Source organism: Amblyraja radiata, chromosome 29 (assembly GCF_010909765.2).
Source record: "Amblyraja radiata isolate CabotCenter1 chromosome 29, sAmbRad1.1.pri, whole genome shotgun sequence".
NCBI lineage: Eukaryota > Metazoa > Chordata > Chondrichthyes > Rajiformes > Rajidae > Amblyraja > Amblyraja radiata.
In genome coordinates this window covers 11,198,413-11,214,581 of record NC_045984.1, presented here as the reverse complement: position 1 = coordinate 11,214,581, position 16,169 = coordinate 11,198,413, and positions in this window count along the sequence as shown.

Below are 16,169 nucleotides of genomic sequence, written 5' to 3'. Positions count from 1 at the left end.
GGGCTGTGTCTGTGGCAGGGTTTTGAGGCCTCAAGCGATCTGGCATTAAATAAGTTGAGGGACCACCTTTTTTAAAATGCGTAAAACAGCTTGTCGGTTTAGCAGCAGTTTGACACTCTTTATCAACATGACAAGCTGGAAAGGGCGCAGAGAAGATTCACGAGGATGTTGCCAGAACTCAAGGGCCTGAGCTATAGGGAGAGGTTGTGCAGGCTAGGACTCTATTCCTGGGAGTGCAGGAGGATGAGGGGTGATCTTATAGGGGTGTACATAATCATGAGAGGAATAGATTGGTTAAACACACAGAGTCTCTTACCTAGAGTAGGGGAATCGAGAACCAGAGGGTATAGGTTTAAAGTGAGCGGGAATTGATTTAATAGGAACCTGAGTGGTAACTTTGTCACAGAAAGGGTGGTGAGTGTACAGACAATATCATTGAGTCATGTACTATAGCAACATTTAAGAAACATTTGGACAGGTACATGGATAAGATAGGTTTAGAAGGATATGAGACAAATTAAGGCAGGTGGGACTAGTGTAGATGGGACACTAGTTGGTCTGTGTGGGCAAGTTGGGCCGAAGGGCCTGTTTCCATGCTGTATGACTCTATGACTCCATGACTCTATGACCATATGAAATCAACAAATATTTGGGGGATCAGTGTAAAGAACAGTATTAAATTAAAGCAAGGGTTCCCATTCTTCCTCAATGTATCAATCAAAGTGTCAAAGTTCAAGTTAAAGTATGAGTCAGGCGAACACAGCACGGAAACAGGCCATTCAGCCCATCTTGTCCATGCCGACCAAGATGTCCATCTACGGTAATCCCATTTGCCCACATTAGCCTAGGTCCATATTCCACTAAACTTTTCTTATCCACGTATCTTCCAAATGGCTTTTAAATGTTATTGTACCAGTCTCAACCACTTCCTCTAGCAACTCATTCCATCTACGCATCCATCCTTTGTGCAAGATGCTCTAGCACTTTGTATCAATCTTCGGTATAAGCCAGCACCCGCTGTTCCTTCCTACACTCTGTGTGAAGAAGTTGCCCTTCAGGACCATTTAACATTTTTACCGTCTCATTTTAAACTTATGGCCTTTCACTTTTGATTTCTCTTCCCTGAGAAAAAAGACGGTGTGTATTATAAAGTAATGGAATCATACAGCACAGAAAATGCCCTTCAGCCCATCTTGTTCAATAAGAACCTATCCTAATCTCAGTTATCAGTGTTTAGTTTAGTTTAGAGATACAGCGCGGAAACAGGCCCTTCGCCCCCCCCCCCAGAGTCTGCGCCACTAATACTATCCCACACACACTAGAGACAATTTACATTTATACCAAGCCAAATAGCCTACAAACCTGTACGTCTTTGGAGTGTGGGAGGAAACCGAAGATCTCGGGAAAAAACCCATGCGGTCACGGGGAGAACGTGCAAACTCCGTACAGACAGCACCTGTAGTCAGGATCGAACCCGGGTCTCTGGCGCTGCAAGTGCTGTAAGGATGCAACTCTACCACTGTGCCACCGTGCCCCCCAGTGCTTGGACCTTTTCTTATTATGTTTTATTTAACTAAGTTTACACGCAAATATGCCACGTCAGAGTGACACTATTAAGGCTTAAGTTTTGGAAAAGCTCCATTCTGGCTCTTAAAAGTGTATTACTGGCAAACATTTTGTTGTAAAGGACTTTGTCTATATAAGGAAATGACAGCCATGTATGTTGTAAGGAAGGCACGTCAGCCACCATGTGGAAAAGTTGTGTTTACTTGTAAACACAAGGAAGCTGAAAAGACTTTGGCAGATGTCAGTGGCTTGGCGCCGGGGCCATAAAGGTAATGTGGAAACAGCAGAGAGGTGCCAACGGGAGCTCTTGTGAAAACGCTGCCAGAAAACCCAAGTGAGTGCTTCCATGTGTCTGTCCGGCAGCTGGGAATTTCACAGATGAAGTTTGGAAAATAGTTACATGCCGTGAAATACAGGTTCCATAAATCCTGAATCACTCACACCACCGGAGCAATAAATTTCCTTCAACTCAAGTCCGTTTTCCAATTTTGTAGTTGATCCAGTAAAGCTCATTTTTCCCCTGCCTTTAACTTGGAAGACAAGTTTCCAGGCCTGTGCATCAAACACTAAAACAACTCACATGCTGCCAGTCTGAACGACTGCCGGCTTTAAGGTCCCTATCCAGTTCCATGGTATGCCAGGGTAATTGGTTAAACTACATCCTGTTCTCATCACCATTATGCCATTGTTGCAGAACTTGGAAGAACTTGGAAGAACTTGGAAGAGTTTGGAAGGAGTGGAAGGTTGAGCAAAACACAAAATGCTGGAGTAACTCTGCGGGTCGGGCAGCATCTGCGGTGGTAATGGACAGACTACGTCTCAGATCGGGACCCTTCTTCAGAAAATTTGGAAGGTATTATTTTCATGGTAGAAACTCATGTATATATAGGAAACTGGTCCCTGCACAGTGACCATGCTATATTGAATAGGACAGTGCCCAGAACCATGAGGCAAGAAAAGACCTTGATAACTGGAGATCACCAACTTGCCACTTGTAGTCACCGCTTGCTTTCACAACCAAACATCCATTGGTGCGGAGTCTAACTGGCTGGGTTTGCTTCAGGCTTCATGTCCGTTCAAGAGTCAAGAATCAAGATTGTTTTATTGTCGTCCTGAAATGGAACAATGAAATTCTTACTTGCAGCAGCACAACAGAATCGTAATGGGCCTGTCCCACTTAGGCTATTTTTAGGCGACTGCCGGTGACTGTCATAATCGTAGCAGGTCGCCGAAAAACCGGCGACTGGACCCCCCCTTCGACATAAAATTTGAAATAGAATCATACTTTAGCAACAAAAAAATAACAAAGTCAGCACCGGCAACAACCTACGTCATCCTGGCATCAACCTACGACAGCACCTACAACAGGAGAAGTCAAGCTATGCTCATTGGCACCAAGCCAACTGTACATGACTGTCACCAACTGAGCAGGCTACTCACGACCATACAAGCAACACCCCGGCGACCATGTGGCGACAGCCTAGTCGTCTGTAGCCGCCTGAAAAAATGCCTAAGTGCGATAGGGGCATAAACATAATACTCTGTAAACGCCATGGCAGCCAAAACCTGTGCTCAGAGGCAGTTCTGATGATCAGAGTTTGTTTTCTTCCCAGACATTTGTGTCTTAATGTGATGCCAAATAATAAAACACCTTTGCGGGCTTGCGGGAGAGGCTAGATGTGCTGGGATCTTTTTCTTAGGATCACAGGATGCTAAAGGGTGACCTTACTGAGGTATACAAGATCACGAGGGGCTTGGATACGGTGAATATTCAGTCTCTTCCTCAGTGCAGGTGATTCTAAAACTAGAGGGCATAGGCTTATAACCATATAACCATATAACAATTACAGCACGGAAACAGGCCATCTCGACCCTTCTAGTCCGTGCCGAACACATAATCTCCCCTAGTCCCATCTACCTGCGCTCAGACCATAACCCTCCATTCCTTTCCCATCCATATAACTATCCAATTTATTTTTAAATGATAAAAACGAACCTGCCTCCACCACCTTCACTGGAAGCTCATTCCACACAGCCACCACTCTCTGAGTAAAGAAGTTCCCCCTCATGTTACCCCTAAACTTCAGTCCCTTAATTCTCAAGTCATGTCCCCTTGTTTGAATCTTCCCTACTCTCAGTGGGAAAAGCTTTTCCACGTCAACTCTGTCTATCCCTCTCATCATTTTAAAAACCTCTATCAAGTCCCCCCTTAACCTTCTGCGCTCCAAAGAATAAAGCCCTAACTTGTTCAACCTTTCTCTGTAACTTAGTTGCTGAAACCCAGGCAACATTCTAGTAAATCTCCTCTGTACTCTCTCTATTTTGTTGACATCCTTCCTATAATTAGGCGACCAAAATTGTACACCATACTCCAGAATTGGCCTCACCAATGCCTTGTACAATTTTAACATTACATCCCACCTTCTATACTCAATGCTCTGATTTATAAAGGCCAGCACACCAAAAGCTTTCTTTACCACCCTATCTACATGAGATTCCACTTTCATGGAACTGTGCACAGTTATTCCCAGATCCCTCTGTTCACCTACATTCTTCAATGGTGAGAGGGGAGGGCCGGAGATGACTTCTGGAGGTGCTGCTGCTGCAGACGCCTTCTGGAGGGGCCGCTGAGAAGCTGAGGCCGGAGCCTCGCGGGCCGGAGCCTCGCAGGTCGAATGTGGAGCCTCACGAGTCAACGAAGCCCGCAGCCAATGGACCCTGGGTCTGCGGAGCCCGTGGCTGGGGCTGGGCCGGCGTTATGGAGGCATCCAGAGAGGACCCGGCGGCAATAGTGGAGAGGTCGGGGCCGACCGACGGACGAGAACGGACCACGTGGATGTGAGGACATTTAGCCGCTGCTGGGGGAAGGGACAAAGGAGGACCCAGTGTGGGGGGGTGGGGGGGCGGGGGGACCGCCGTGAGGGAGTGGGAGGGGGGGGAGAACAAAGGAGGATCTGGCGTGGAGGTACTTTGTAACTTTGTAAGCGCCCTTTATGGGCGACTATTTGCATAACTTGGGTAAGCAAGCAAAGAATTTCACTGTGAGTTGTCACATGTGGCAATAAAGCATTCATTCATTCAGAGATTTAAGGGGCAACCTTTTCACTCAGAGGGTAGTCGGTATCTGGAATGACCAGCCAGAGGAAACGACAGCAGCGGATACAATTATGACTTTTAAAAGCGATATGGGCAGGCAAATAGGTCTAGTCCAATATGCCGACTAGTTTAGCATGGACAAGGGCCAAAGGGCCTGTATCCATACTGTACTGATCGATGTCTTGTGGGTCGGCCTTCATTCATGGTTGCATCAGTCATGGCAGCCTCGCCAACAGTCTGTCTGTCTTTTCGTCTTTTTTAGTGTGTTTTGAAAGTATGCGTTAATGTTCTTTGGTGTTTTTTATGTGGGGTGTGTGGGGGAGGGTGTCGGGGGAAAGTTTTTTAAATCTCTTACCTTGCCGGAGATGCGATTGTTTTCCGGATTGTATTTCCGATCGCACTGCGGCCTAACGTCATGGAGCTGGCAGCCTTCCTCAAGACTGACTTTGAGCCCCACTGCGCGGCTGTGGACTTACCATCGGAGCCTGCGATCCCTTGCCTGTGATCGATGCTCCAACCGCAGCCTGCGGATTCCAACATCGAGGAGCTCGCAGTGTCGGGAAGAGACTGATATCGGGAAGCTCCAAGCCGCAAGAGGTTCAACCAGCCCTGACTCGGGTCAGATCGCCCGGCGCGGGGAACTGAGAACCCCCCGATGCGGGAGCTTGATCGCCCCGATGCGAAGGGCTCGACCGCCAGCTGCAGGAGCCAAGATCGCCCCGACAACGGAAGGTTCGCGTGCCCCTACCGCGGGAGAACAAAGAAGAGAAGAAGTTGGAACTTTTTTTGCCTTCCATGACAGTGAGGAATGTGGTGGAGTCGCTGTGGTGGATGTTCATGTTAAACATATTTGGGTGTCTTGTCAATCTTTATTGGTATCTGTATGACAAATCATATGTTGCAAAACATACTTGGCTAATAAATTACTATGATTAGGATTATGACTATGATCAAATGAAATACTTTGGTATTGAAGCATAAAAATGTCAAACTTTGTGTTGACTGTTGCAAAACTTCTGAAATATTAAACATTAGAGGATATTGTTGGCAATTATTTTAATCAACAAATGAGGGTCATGGACAAAGTGGGCGGAAGATCCCGTTTCCAGGTCTATGACTCCCTGACCATTGAATCAAGGGACAATTCACTAACTTTTTCACAGAGGCTACTTTTCTTTAATCTGTGCTGTGTGGATCACTATGTCTGCCTGCTTGAATTATTTCTTGTCCCAGGGCCAGAAATGTTGTTGCCTCTGATGCAAATACCTAAAACTTCAGAAGATAATCTGGGTGGAGTTGTTCTTTAACACGTCAGGGCAGTTTTTTTCCACATGCTATCAATAGCAGTTTTGATTCAGTGCCAGCACGTAACAAATACATTTTCCTAGAAATTCATCCTAATCAGTAGCACTAATGGAGATATGTACATAGAACTGAAACACACTCATCTCTCCCTCATCAGAACTGATTATTGGTGCCAGATTGCAACGCACGGCCACGAGCATACATCACACTTTCTTTGTTACAGTCCAATTATTTCCATTGGATTCCATTTAAATGAACACATTCTCAAGAGGGAGGGTGAGCAGACAGAAGTTGTTCATAGCTGGGAATGGGTGACATAGGTAGGAAAAGCGTTGAGGTATTGCAGAGCGAGTTAGACACAAGGCTAAACAGTGATTTCTGGGCTCAGCGATCGTTTTGCTGAACACCTCCGCTCTACCTGCCTAGGCCTATGTGGTCTCCAGTTTGCTAAACACTTCCATTCCGACACTGACCTTTCTCCACTGTCAGAGTGAAGCCCAACGCAAATTGGAGGAACGGCACCTCATATTTCACCTGGGCAGCTTACACCCTAGTGGTATGAATATTGATTTCTCTAACTTCAAGTAACCCTTGCTTTCCCTCTCTCTCTGTCCCTCCCCACCCTAGTTTCTGACTAGTTTCGCTGTCCGTCTGATTAATTTTACTGATTGTATGCCACCTTCTCACCTTCCCCTCAGCTAACAATGAAACATTCTACATTTCCTTGACCATCGTCTGCTTTGATCTGTCATTTTCACACCTTACCCTTCCATATCTCTAGACTCCCTCTCCCCTGACTCTCAGTCTGAGGAAGGGGCTCGACCCGAAACATCATCCATTCCTTCTCTCCAGAGATGCTGCCTGTCCCGCTGAGTTACTCCAGCATTTGTGTCTATTTTCTGGATTACACCACTGGTGGACTGGCCCATTCCGGACTGCAGGAGTAGGTGCAGGGTCCATGGGGGAGGACCGCAGTCTGGGTGCATCCACTGCTGGACATAATAAAAGATGAACAAAAACATATTAATAAAAATAACAGGATTTGTTCTACAAAATTTGGATTCATTCAAAAGGCCGCACTTAATGGCCTAGAACGCCGTATGTGGCCTTGAGGCTGCAGGTTCCCTACCACTGGTATAGACTATTGGAAGTGTACACTGAGAATGTCCGTAGCATTTTTTTTGCACTATTTTTGTTTTATATCTTTTTATTCAGAATAAAGTTTATTTTCTGGGGAAAAAAACCACATGCTGGTGAGTACAGCAATAGGAACATTGGGTAGGAGTTGGTGCAGGGAGACGGGGTGAGGGAAGGGAATTCAGATTTTTATACCATTGGGATCTCCTGATGTGTATGCGTTGGTTGTGTGTGTGTGTGTGTGTGTGTGTGTGTGTGTGTGTGTGTGTGTGTGTGTGTGTGTGTGTGTGTGTGTGTGTGTGTGTTTGTGTGTGTGTGTGTGTGTGTGTGTGTGTGTGTGTGTGTGTGTGTGTGTGTGTGTGTGTTTGTGTGTGTGTGTGTGTGTGTTTGTGTGTGCGTGTGTGCGTGTGTGCGTGTGTATTTATGTCTATGTACAAATGTCGCGACAGTCAAGATATTTAATTGTCATATGGACCGGCAATATAACAATGACATTTTTATTTGCTGCAGCTTACAGGCCAGTAATGTAATAACACACAGATTAATATAAAATAATTATTAATACAATATATTAATAACTGTAATACTGGGTAACAATAATAGTGCAACTAAAGACCCAGTCCATAGGAGATCATAGCTGCTGAGGTAGTGGTCAGTGTGATGTAGTGCTCAAGAGCCTGATGGTTGCTGGGAAGATGTTGCTCATGAACTGTGTAGAAAAGAACTGTAGATGCTGGTTTACACCGAAGATAGACACAATATGCTGGAGTACGCGGGTCGGGCAGCATCTGTGGAGAGAAGGAATAGGTGAGGTTTTAGGTCGAGACCCTTCCTCGTGTGTATGTTTGTGTGCGTGTGTTTGTGTGTGCATGCACATTTGTGTGTGTGTGCGTGTGAATATGCCTGTTTTCCCTTAGTCAAAAGTGAACCAAGGTTCTCTTGCTCTTACTGAGCTCTTTCCAGGCTAAATGGCTCGCAGTTGGCGATGTTGTCATTGTTAAAACCCAACCTGATAGAGGACATATGAAAGACAGGATCATTTTAACTTTTTGTCCTGTCCATTTGAACTGATCTAAGCTCAAAAGGATCTTGACTTTGAAGCACTTTCGATATATCAAAGCGATCTTCTTTATTAGTACGGATGTCAGAGGATATGGGGAGAAGGCAGGAGAATGGGGTTAGGAGGGAGAGATAGATCAGCTATGATTGAATGGCAGAATAGACTTGATGGGCCGATTGGCCTAATTCTACTATCACTTATGATCTTATGATTTAAGTGATTGCATTTTAACTCCATCTTATCGGAACGTTGCATTAGAAATCAGTCCTATATGGGAACAGGGCAAAAGGGGCAGCTATAATGTTCCAGGGATAGTACCGGGGGCATTCCACAGGCTGACTAGACTCCCCACTTCACCAGGGATATCATTGCAGCATCTCTGTTATTTCTCTCTCAAAGTGCCACTAATAAAAACGTAAACCTACTCACAGTGTAAGAGCGGCTGCAGTGTATTGAAATGAAACATCACATTTAAAATTCCAAGTGCAGCTTCACACTCCTGAGTGTTACCAGAAATAATCATTTTGGCAACACACTGCAGAATTGTTCCTGTTTGAAATCTGTCAAGGGTTTCTCAGGTTATAAAATACGACAGAGACCAAAAACACCATTTACAATACAGATGGAATCCTTTGGAACAAATGCAATTAGGTGTATAATATAAAGGTCACTTCATTATTCATTGATTAAGTAATGATTGAATAAATAACATATAAATGTTAGGCATCGGCAACGCAATAATTTCAAAGATTAGGCCCTGTTTCCCGAAGGTCACATTTCTCTTCCTGCACAATTCCTGGAAGAGTGGCTAAGTTTCTGTTCTTCTCAAGAGAAACCTGTAGATTGCAGAGTTTGGATCATATTGACAACAATCTTCTTGCCCATGTTTATGGTGTTGTTATAAACACAAGCATAAAGTGGTCAAGAATATGTTTTTTTGCTGAAACCATATCGCGGTTTCTCCTTCTGCAGATGCTGCCTGATCTGCTGAGCATTTTCTGCATGGATCTTGTCTTTTTTCTCTCTCTCGGATTTTCAGCATCTGTAGGATTTTGCCTTTGCCATCCTAATCCACATTTCTGTTTTCTGGATTGAATGGGAGATGGGAAATGCAAATATCATAGTGCCCAGCTAACAAGGCTGGTGTGGACATTCTATTCATCTGGGCTGTCAGTTAAGCAACACTCAGATTCCATTAGATAGAAGGAATTGCAGATGCTGGTTTACGAAAAAAAAAAAGACATGGCACGGTGGCGCAGCACCATAGACCCAGGTTCAATCTTGACTGCGGATGCTGTCTGTATGGAACTTGTACATTCTCCCTGTGACTGCATGGGTTTTATCTGGGATCTCCGCTTTCCTCCCACACTCCAAAGATGTACAGGTTTGTAGGTTAAAATTGGCTTTGGTAAAGATTGTAAATTGTCCCTAATGTGCAAGATAGTGCCAGTGTGTGGGGATCGCTGGTTGGCCTGGACTCGGTGGGCCGAAGGGCCCGTTTCCAAGTTGCATCTCTAAACTAAATTGATCTAAACACAAAGTGTTGGAGTAATTCAGCGGGTCAGGCAGCAGCTCTGGAGAATTGGATAGGAGACATTACGGGTCAGGACACTTCTTCAGACCCAGGGCATGGAAAGAGAATTGTTGTGAGAAATGGTGGATTGATTAAAGGTACTCTAGTTCCTGTTTAGGCCCAAAGTGAAAACAGGGCCGGAAGCCACGTGGTACAAGATGGCGGCACAGGCAAGTGTTCAGGAAACACTTGTGGCTGTGGTGCTGAGTCCCGGTCAGAACATGGTTGGAGAACAGGAGAGCAGTGGGATTAAAGTGGGGGAGCAGTGAGAGAGTGTCTCACAGAACTCCCGTCCGAGGAAGAAGGAGAATCTCTTCAAAGTGGCCCTACCTCGAGGAGATTTTACGGAAGAGCAGTAAAATGTCAGAACTGCAGATGCTGGTTTACAAAAAAATACAGATTGCTGGAGTAACTCTGTCCATAAGGTCTGAAGTAGCTTATCAATAAAAAACATCACTTATCCATGTTCTGCAGAGAAGATCCTTGACCCACTGAGTTACTCCAGCACTTTGTGTCTTTTCTTAGATACCATTAGCCTAGTTTCGAGGCATGGGTGGCCTCTGGTAAACACAACCATTGTCATGAGTTAAGAGGCAAGAGTGTCTAATTGTCATATGTACCGGCAATGGAACAATGACATCCTTACTTGCTGCAGGTTAACAGGCCCATTAAGTTCATAAGTTCATAAGCGATAGGAGCAGAATTAGGCCATTTGGCCCATCAAGTTTATTCCGCCATTCAATAATGGCTGATTTCCCTCTCAACCACATTCTCTTGCCTTCTCCCCTTAACCCCTGACACCCGTACCAATCACGAATCTATCTATCTCTGCCTTCACACAGATAAATGTGTAATAATCAATAATGCTATAAACTAATAACCATATCGAAATCAAATTCAGTAGTGCAACTATTGAACAGTCCATTGAGGATCAAAGTTGCTGAGGTTAATGTTTTGCAGAGTTCAAGAGCTTGATGGTTGCTGTGAAGAAGCTGTTCTTGAACCTGGTGGTCCTGGTTTTCAGGCTCCTGTACCTTCTTCATGACAGTGGGTCAGGGTGGTGTGAGTCTTTAATGATATTGGCTGCCTTTTTGAGAGAGTGTTTCCTATAGATCCCTTCAGTGGTGAGGAGTTCAGTATCAGCAAATGGACCAGCAAATGCCACTCACTCTCTGCAGTCTCCTTAATTCCTGGGCATTCGAGTTAAGAAAAGAGGCAGGCTCTTCTTGGTGGCTCAAATCACTTAGAAGGGCTGGAGCCATGTGTGCTACATACACTTTTTAGTTTAGTTTAGAGATGCAGCACGGAAACAGGCCCTTCGGCCCACCAAGTCCGCACCAACCAGCGATTCCTGCACATTAAAGGCCCTGTCCCACGATGCGAGTTTACCCAAGAGTTCTCCCGAGTTAAAAAAAAAATCAAACTCGTGGTAAGTACATAGAATGTACATAGCGGGTACGTCAGAGCTCGTGGATGTCTCGTAGCGGCTAGTAATGCTAAGGGAAGGTACTCGGGAAACGGGGAAACTTGTGCAGTTTTTTCAACAGTGTGAAAAATTTCCAAGAGTAAAAAGATACTCGTGATGAAGTACCACGAGTTTGATTTTTTTTTAACTCGGTGGAGCTCTTGGGTGAAGTCACATCGTGGGGCAGGGACTTTACACCACCCTACACAAACTATGGACAATTTTACATTCTTGCATTTGTACCAAGCCAATTAACCTACAAACCTGGACATCTTTGGAGTGTGGGAGGAAACCGAAGATCATGGAGAAAACCCACGCACATCACGGGGAGAATGTACAAACTCCTTATAGACAAGCACCCATAGTCAGGATAACAGGGTCTCTGGTGCTGTAATGGGGTTGTCCCACTGTACGAGCCACTTCAAGAGTTCTCCTGAGTTTCCCCTGATTCGAACTCGGAGAATCACGGTGCTAGCTGCTCGTAGGTACTCGGGGCTCTCGTGGACATTTTTCAACATGTTGAAAAATCTTCACGAGTCTTCATGAGCTTACAGCATTTCCCGAGTACCTGCCGTTAGCGTTACGAGCCGCTAAGGGACGTCCCGAATTCCGACGCCCCCGCTACGTACATTCTAGGTGATTACCACGAGTTTGATTTTTTTTTAAACTCGGGAGAGCTCTTGAATTAGCTCGTACAGTGGGACAGCCCCTTTAGGCAGTAGCTCTACCGCTACACCACTGTGATGCCCTTTTTTTAATATGCTAAACATCTAGAAATTCACCCCTGGTCAGTGGCACTGAATATATGATTTTGCAATACAAGGTATTGTGCATTGCCTCTGAAATTTATTGAATTGAAATCAAAGGAACAAATTTTAAAATGAAATAGCTGAAGAATCTGTGGCAGATAGCTTTAATTTTATTAGTTTTAGTTTTAGAGATACGGCATGGAAACTGGTCTGCACCAACCTCCGCACATTAACACCACCCTACACACACTAGGGACGATTTACACACACATCAAGCCAATTAACCTACGTACCTGTAGGTCTTTGGAGTGTGGTAGGAAACCGAAGATCTCGGAGAAAATCCTCCCTTTCACGGGGAGAACGTACAAACTCCTTACAGACAGCACCCGTGGTCGGGATCGAATCGAGGTCTCTGGCGCTGCAAGCGCTGAAGGCAGCAACTCTACCGCTGTGCCAACGCACCGCCGCTTTTAGGGGCTTTAGACAACTTTCGCCAACCTGGCGAGTGGCTTCTTGCTGACACGTGCGGAGCAGAAACACTCCCTTCTTTGATCAGCTGCATTCCAATAATTGGGTTTGCTTTGGTGCCGGCACACCTATTTTCTCTGGAACTCATTTTCCTCTTGCAAGCTCAGGGAAGCTGAAAACAAATTGGCTGGCAGACTGCTGGAACGAGAACCAAGTGACTGAAGGTGGATAGCAAAGGAATACTGAACTTCAGGCAAGTTAGAGTTAAGGGCCTGTCCCACTTTCACGACCTAATTCACGGCCTTTTTTACTCATGGACATTTTTCACCAGGCTAGAAAAACGCTCCGACCTACTTGATGCCACGAGTACCTACGACTAGCATCACGGCCTGCTACGACCGACCTACGACCTCCTACGACCTCGTGACGACTATGCTGCGAGTATGAGTCAAGGGCAAACTCGGCAGAGGTCGTGAATTATTATTTATTTTTTAATTTATTTTTTTTAATAATATTTTTATTAGAAGTAGACATATTATAAAGTATAGTTACATATTATAGTAAAAAACTTTTCATATACATCAGTCATACATTATTAAAATTTTCAATTGTCGATTACTTCTGCTTCTAGTGTTTTTTTTATATAGAGAAAGAGAGAATAAAGAGTTACAAATATCAAAAAAACAAAAAAGGTGGAATGGATTACTTATAATACGTCATTGGAGATAGGTTCGTAGATTATAAAGTATGACTTTTCATCTAATCCTGAGTTCAAGTTTCAGTTGGGTTTTCGTGCTGGGCCAATCTATCCCGTCAGATAATTAATTAATGGAGCCCATATTTTATCAAAAAGTTCTTGTTTGTCCATTAAGACAAGTCTAATTCTTTCTAGATATAGGGTCTCCGACATTTCCACAATCCACATTTTAATTGTGGGTGTTGTAGGGCCTTTCCAAAATTTTAATATTAATTTTTTCCCGGTTATTATACTGTAGTCGAGGAAATTTCTTTGGCTTGTTGTGAGTGTTAAACTTTGCTCTGATATTCCAAGTATTATTAATTTTGAGTTTGGATCCAGTTTTGTATTAATAACCTGAAATTATTTCAAAAATATCAGTCCAGTAATTATACAATTTGCAAACGTATGTGTTAAATTAGCATCTAGATGTAGACATTTATCACAAATAGGAGAGATTTGTGGGAAGATTCTATTTAGTTTTATTTTAGAGTAGTGTAATCTATGTAAGACTTTAAATTGTATTAAAGCATGTCTGGCATTTAACGAACATTGATGTATATATTGTAATCTTTCGTCCCACAAATCTTTCGTTATAGGATGACCTAATTCATTTTCCCATGTGTGTCTATATGGTTCCGTCGGTGGTACCTCGTTGTTTAGGAGGGTGTTATAAATATAAGGTCGTGAATTAGGTCGTGAAAGTGGGGCAGGGCCTTTATTGCCACTCAGCAAGGAATTAAGTTTAGGTTAATTATGAGGTTGAATAAAACACTTTGCTTTATGTGCTATCTAAACTGATCAGATATACCATACTTAGATACAATCAAGTCAAACTCAAGCACATTAGAGCGAGCAAAAGGGGAAAATGCAGAGCACAGGTTATGGTTCCCATTATTGTTGCACATCAGTTCCACAGACAAAATCCAATTGGGACAGGTGAATTGGACAGTACCCTAGTTTATGGAAGGACTGTTCAGAAGCCTGATAACAGAGGTTAAGAATCTGTTTCTGAATCTGGTAGTACACGCTTCACATTGCTGATCAACCAATGCAGGTTACAGGTAGAACGCACAAACTCCAGACAGACAGCACCCGCCGTTAGGATCGAACCCTGGTCTCTGGCGCTGTAAGGCAGCAACTCTACCGTTGCATCACCATGCCGCCCATAATTGCCACTCTAATTGCAAAATATAATGAATAACCCATATTAGATACTCAAAAGGGGAATCGACCACCTCATAACTGGGAATACTCCGGTTGACAGTATATCGTGTCGTGATGTTGGAGGAATCCAGTACATAAGTTTTTTTTAACATGGGTGTTGTCTAATTGACCTTTTCCTGCTGATTTAATTACAGCTGGGCTTCCCAGTAAGAATAGTCACTGGTTTGTCATGAAATTCAAAATACTTAAATGCAAATGCCTAGGTTGCAAAATGTTTCAAAATCATTTACATAATATAACTGCGAAGATTCTGTGTGGGAAGTGAAAACAGGTTGTTCAGAATGAAGAAGTTTAGCAGCTTGCTTAGAACTTAGAACAGTACAGAAGACAGACACAAAAAGCTGGAGTAACTCAACAGTTCAGGCGGCATCTCCGGAAAGAAGGAACGATTTACGTTTTGGGTTGAGACCCTGCTTCAGCAGTCTGAAGAAGGGTCTCGCCCTGAAACGTCACCCATTCCTTTTCTCCAGAGATGCTGCCTGTCCCGCTGAGTTACTCAAGCTTTTTGTGTCTATCTTCGGTTTAAACCAGCATCAGCAGTTCCTTCCTACACATAGAACACTACAACACACGAACGGGCCATTTGGCCCACACTGTTTCAGTTGAACATGATGCCGAGTTAAAATGATCTCATCCGCCTGTATATGATCCATGCACTTCCATGTATTCCCTGCACTTCCATGTGCCTATTTAAAAGCTTCTTAAACACCGCTATCTGCCTCCACTACCGCCCCTGGCAATGTATTCCAGGCCCCCACCACTCTGTGGAAAAAACCTGCCCCACACATATAAATTAAACTTTCCCCCTCTCACCTTCTAGCTGACCTCTCTAGTGTTGGACATTTCCACCCTGGGAAAAAGGTGACTGTCTACTGAGGTTCTGACTGTGAAAACCCACGCAGTTCACGGGGAGAACGTACAAACTCCGTACAGACAGCACCCGAGGTCAGGATCGAACCCGGGTCTCTGGAGGTGCACGGCAGCAGCTTTACCGCTGCGCCACCGTGCCGCTTCTATCAAGTCTCCCCTCAGCCTCCGACGTTCCAGAGAAAATAATGCCTGACTATCCAACCTGTCCCTGTAGCTTCACAATGGAGAACAAAAATATGCTAAGTGAGAATTAAAGGTGTGGCAGGAGAAGAAATGATGATGTGTGTGTTACACTGTGCCAAACATGTGCATTGTTTGTTTTATGCAAATATTTAAGTATGCATTGATCTTTTTAATTCAATGCATTCATTAAAGGGATGTTTCAGGAAATTACATGGAAATTTATACATTGTAGTGTGGGCTCATCTGATGTTAAATTATGAGAACAGTAAACTGGAGAATTGAATTGTCAATTGGGATGAGTTCAAGTCCCGCCCTGGCAGGCAGGAACGAAAATCAATAAAGAACTGCAGACGCTGAAAGTCTGAAACAAAATGAAAGCGAGAAAATGGTGGAAACACTCAGCAGGTCAGGCAGGATCTGTGGAAATATTGATGCTGGTTTCTATTTCATTCATGCTGCCTGACCGACTGGAATTGTTTTGAAACCGGAGAACGTTACTTCAATTAATCAAACATACAAAAATAGTAAATAGACACAAAATGCTGGAGTAACTCAGCGGGACAGGCAGCATCTCTGGAGAGAAGGAATGGGTGTCGTTTCGGGTCAAGAAGGGTCTGAAAAAGGATCTCGACCCGAAACGTCACCCATTTTGAGTCTAACTTCGGTTGAAACCAGCGTCTGCAGTTCCTTCCTATACAATAATAGTACCAGGAATTATGACTGTAACAATCACA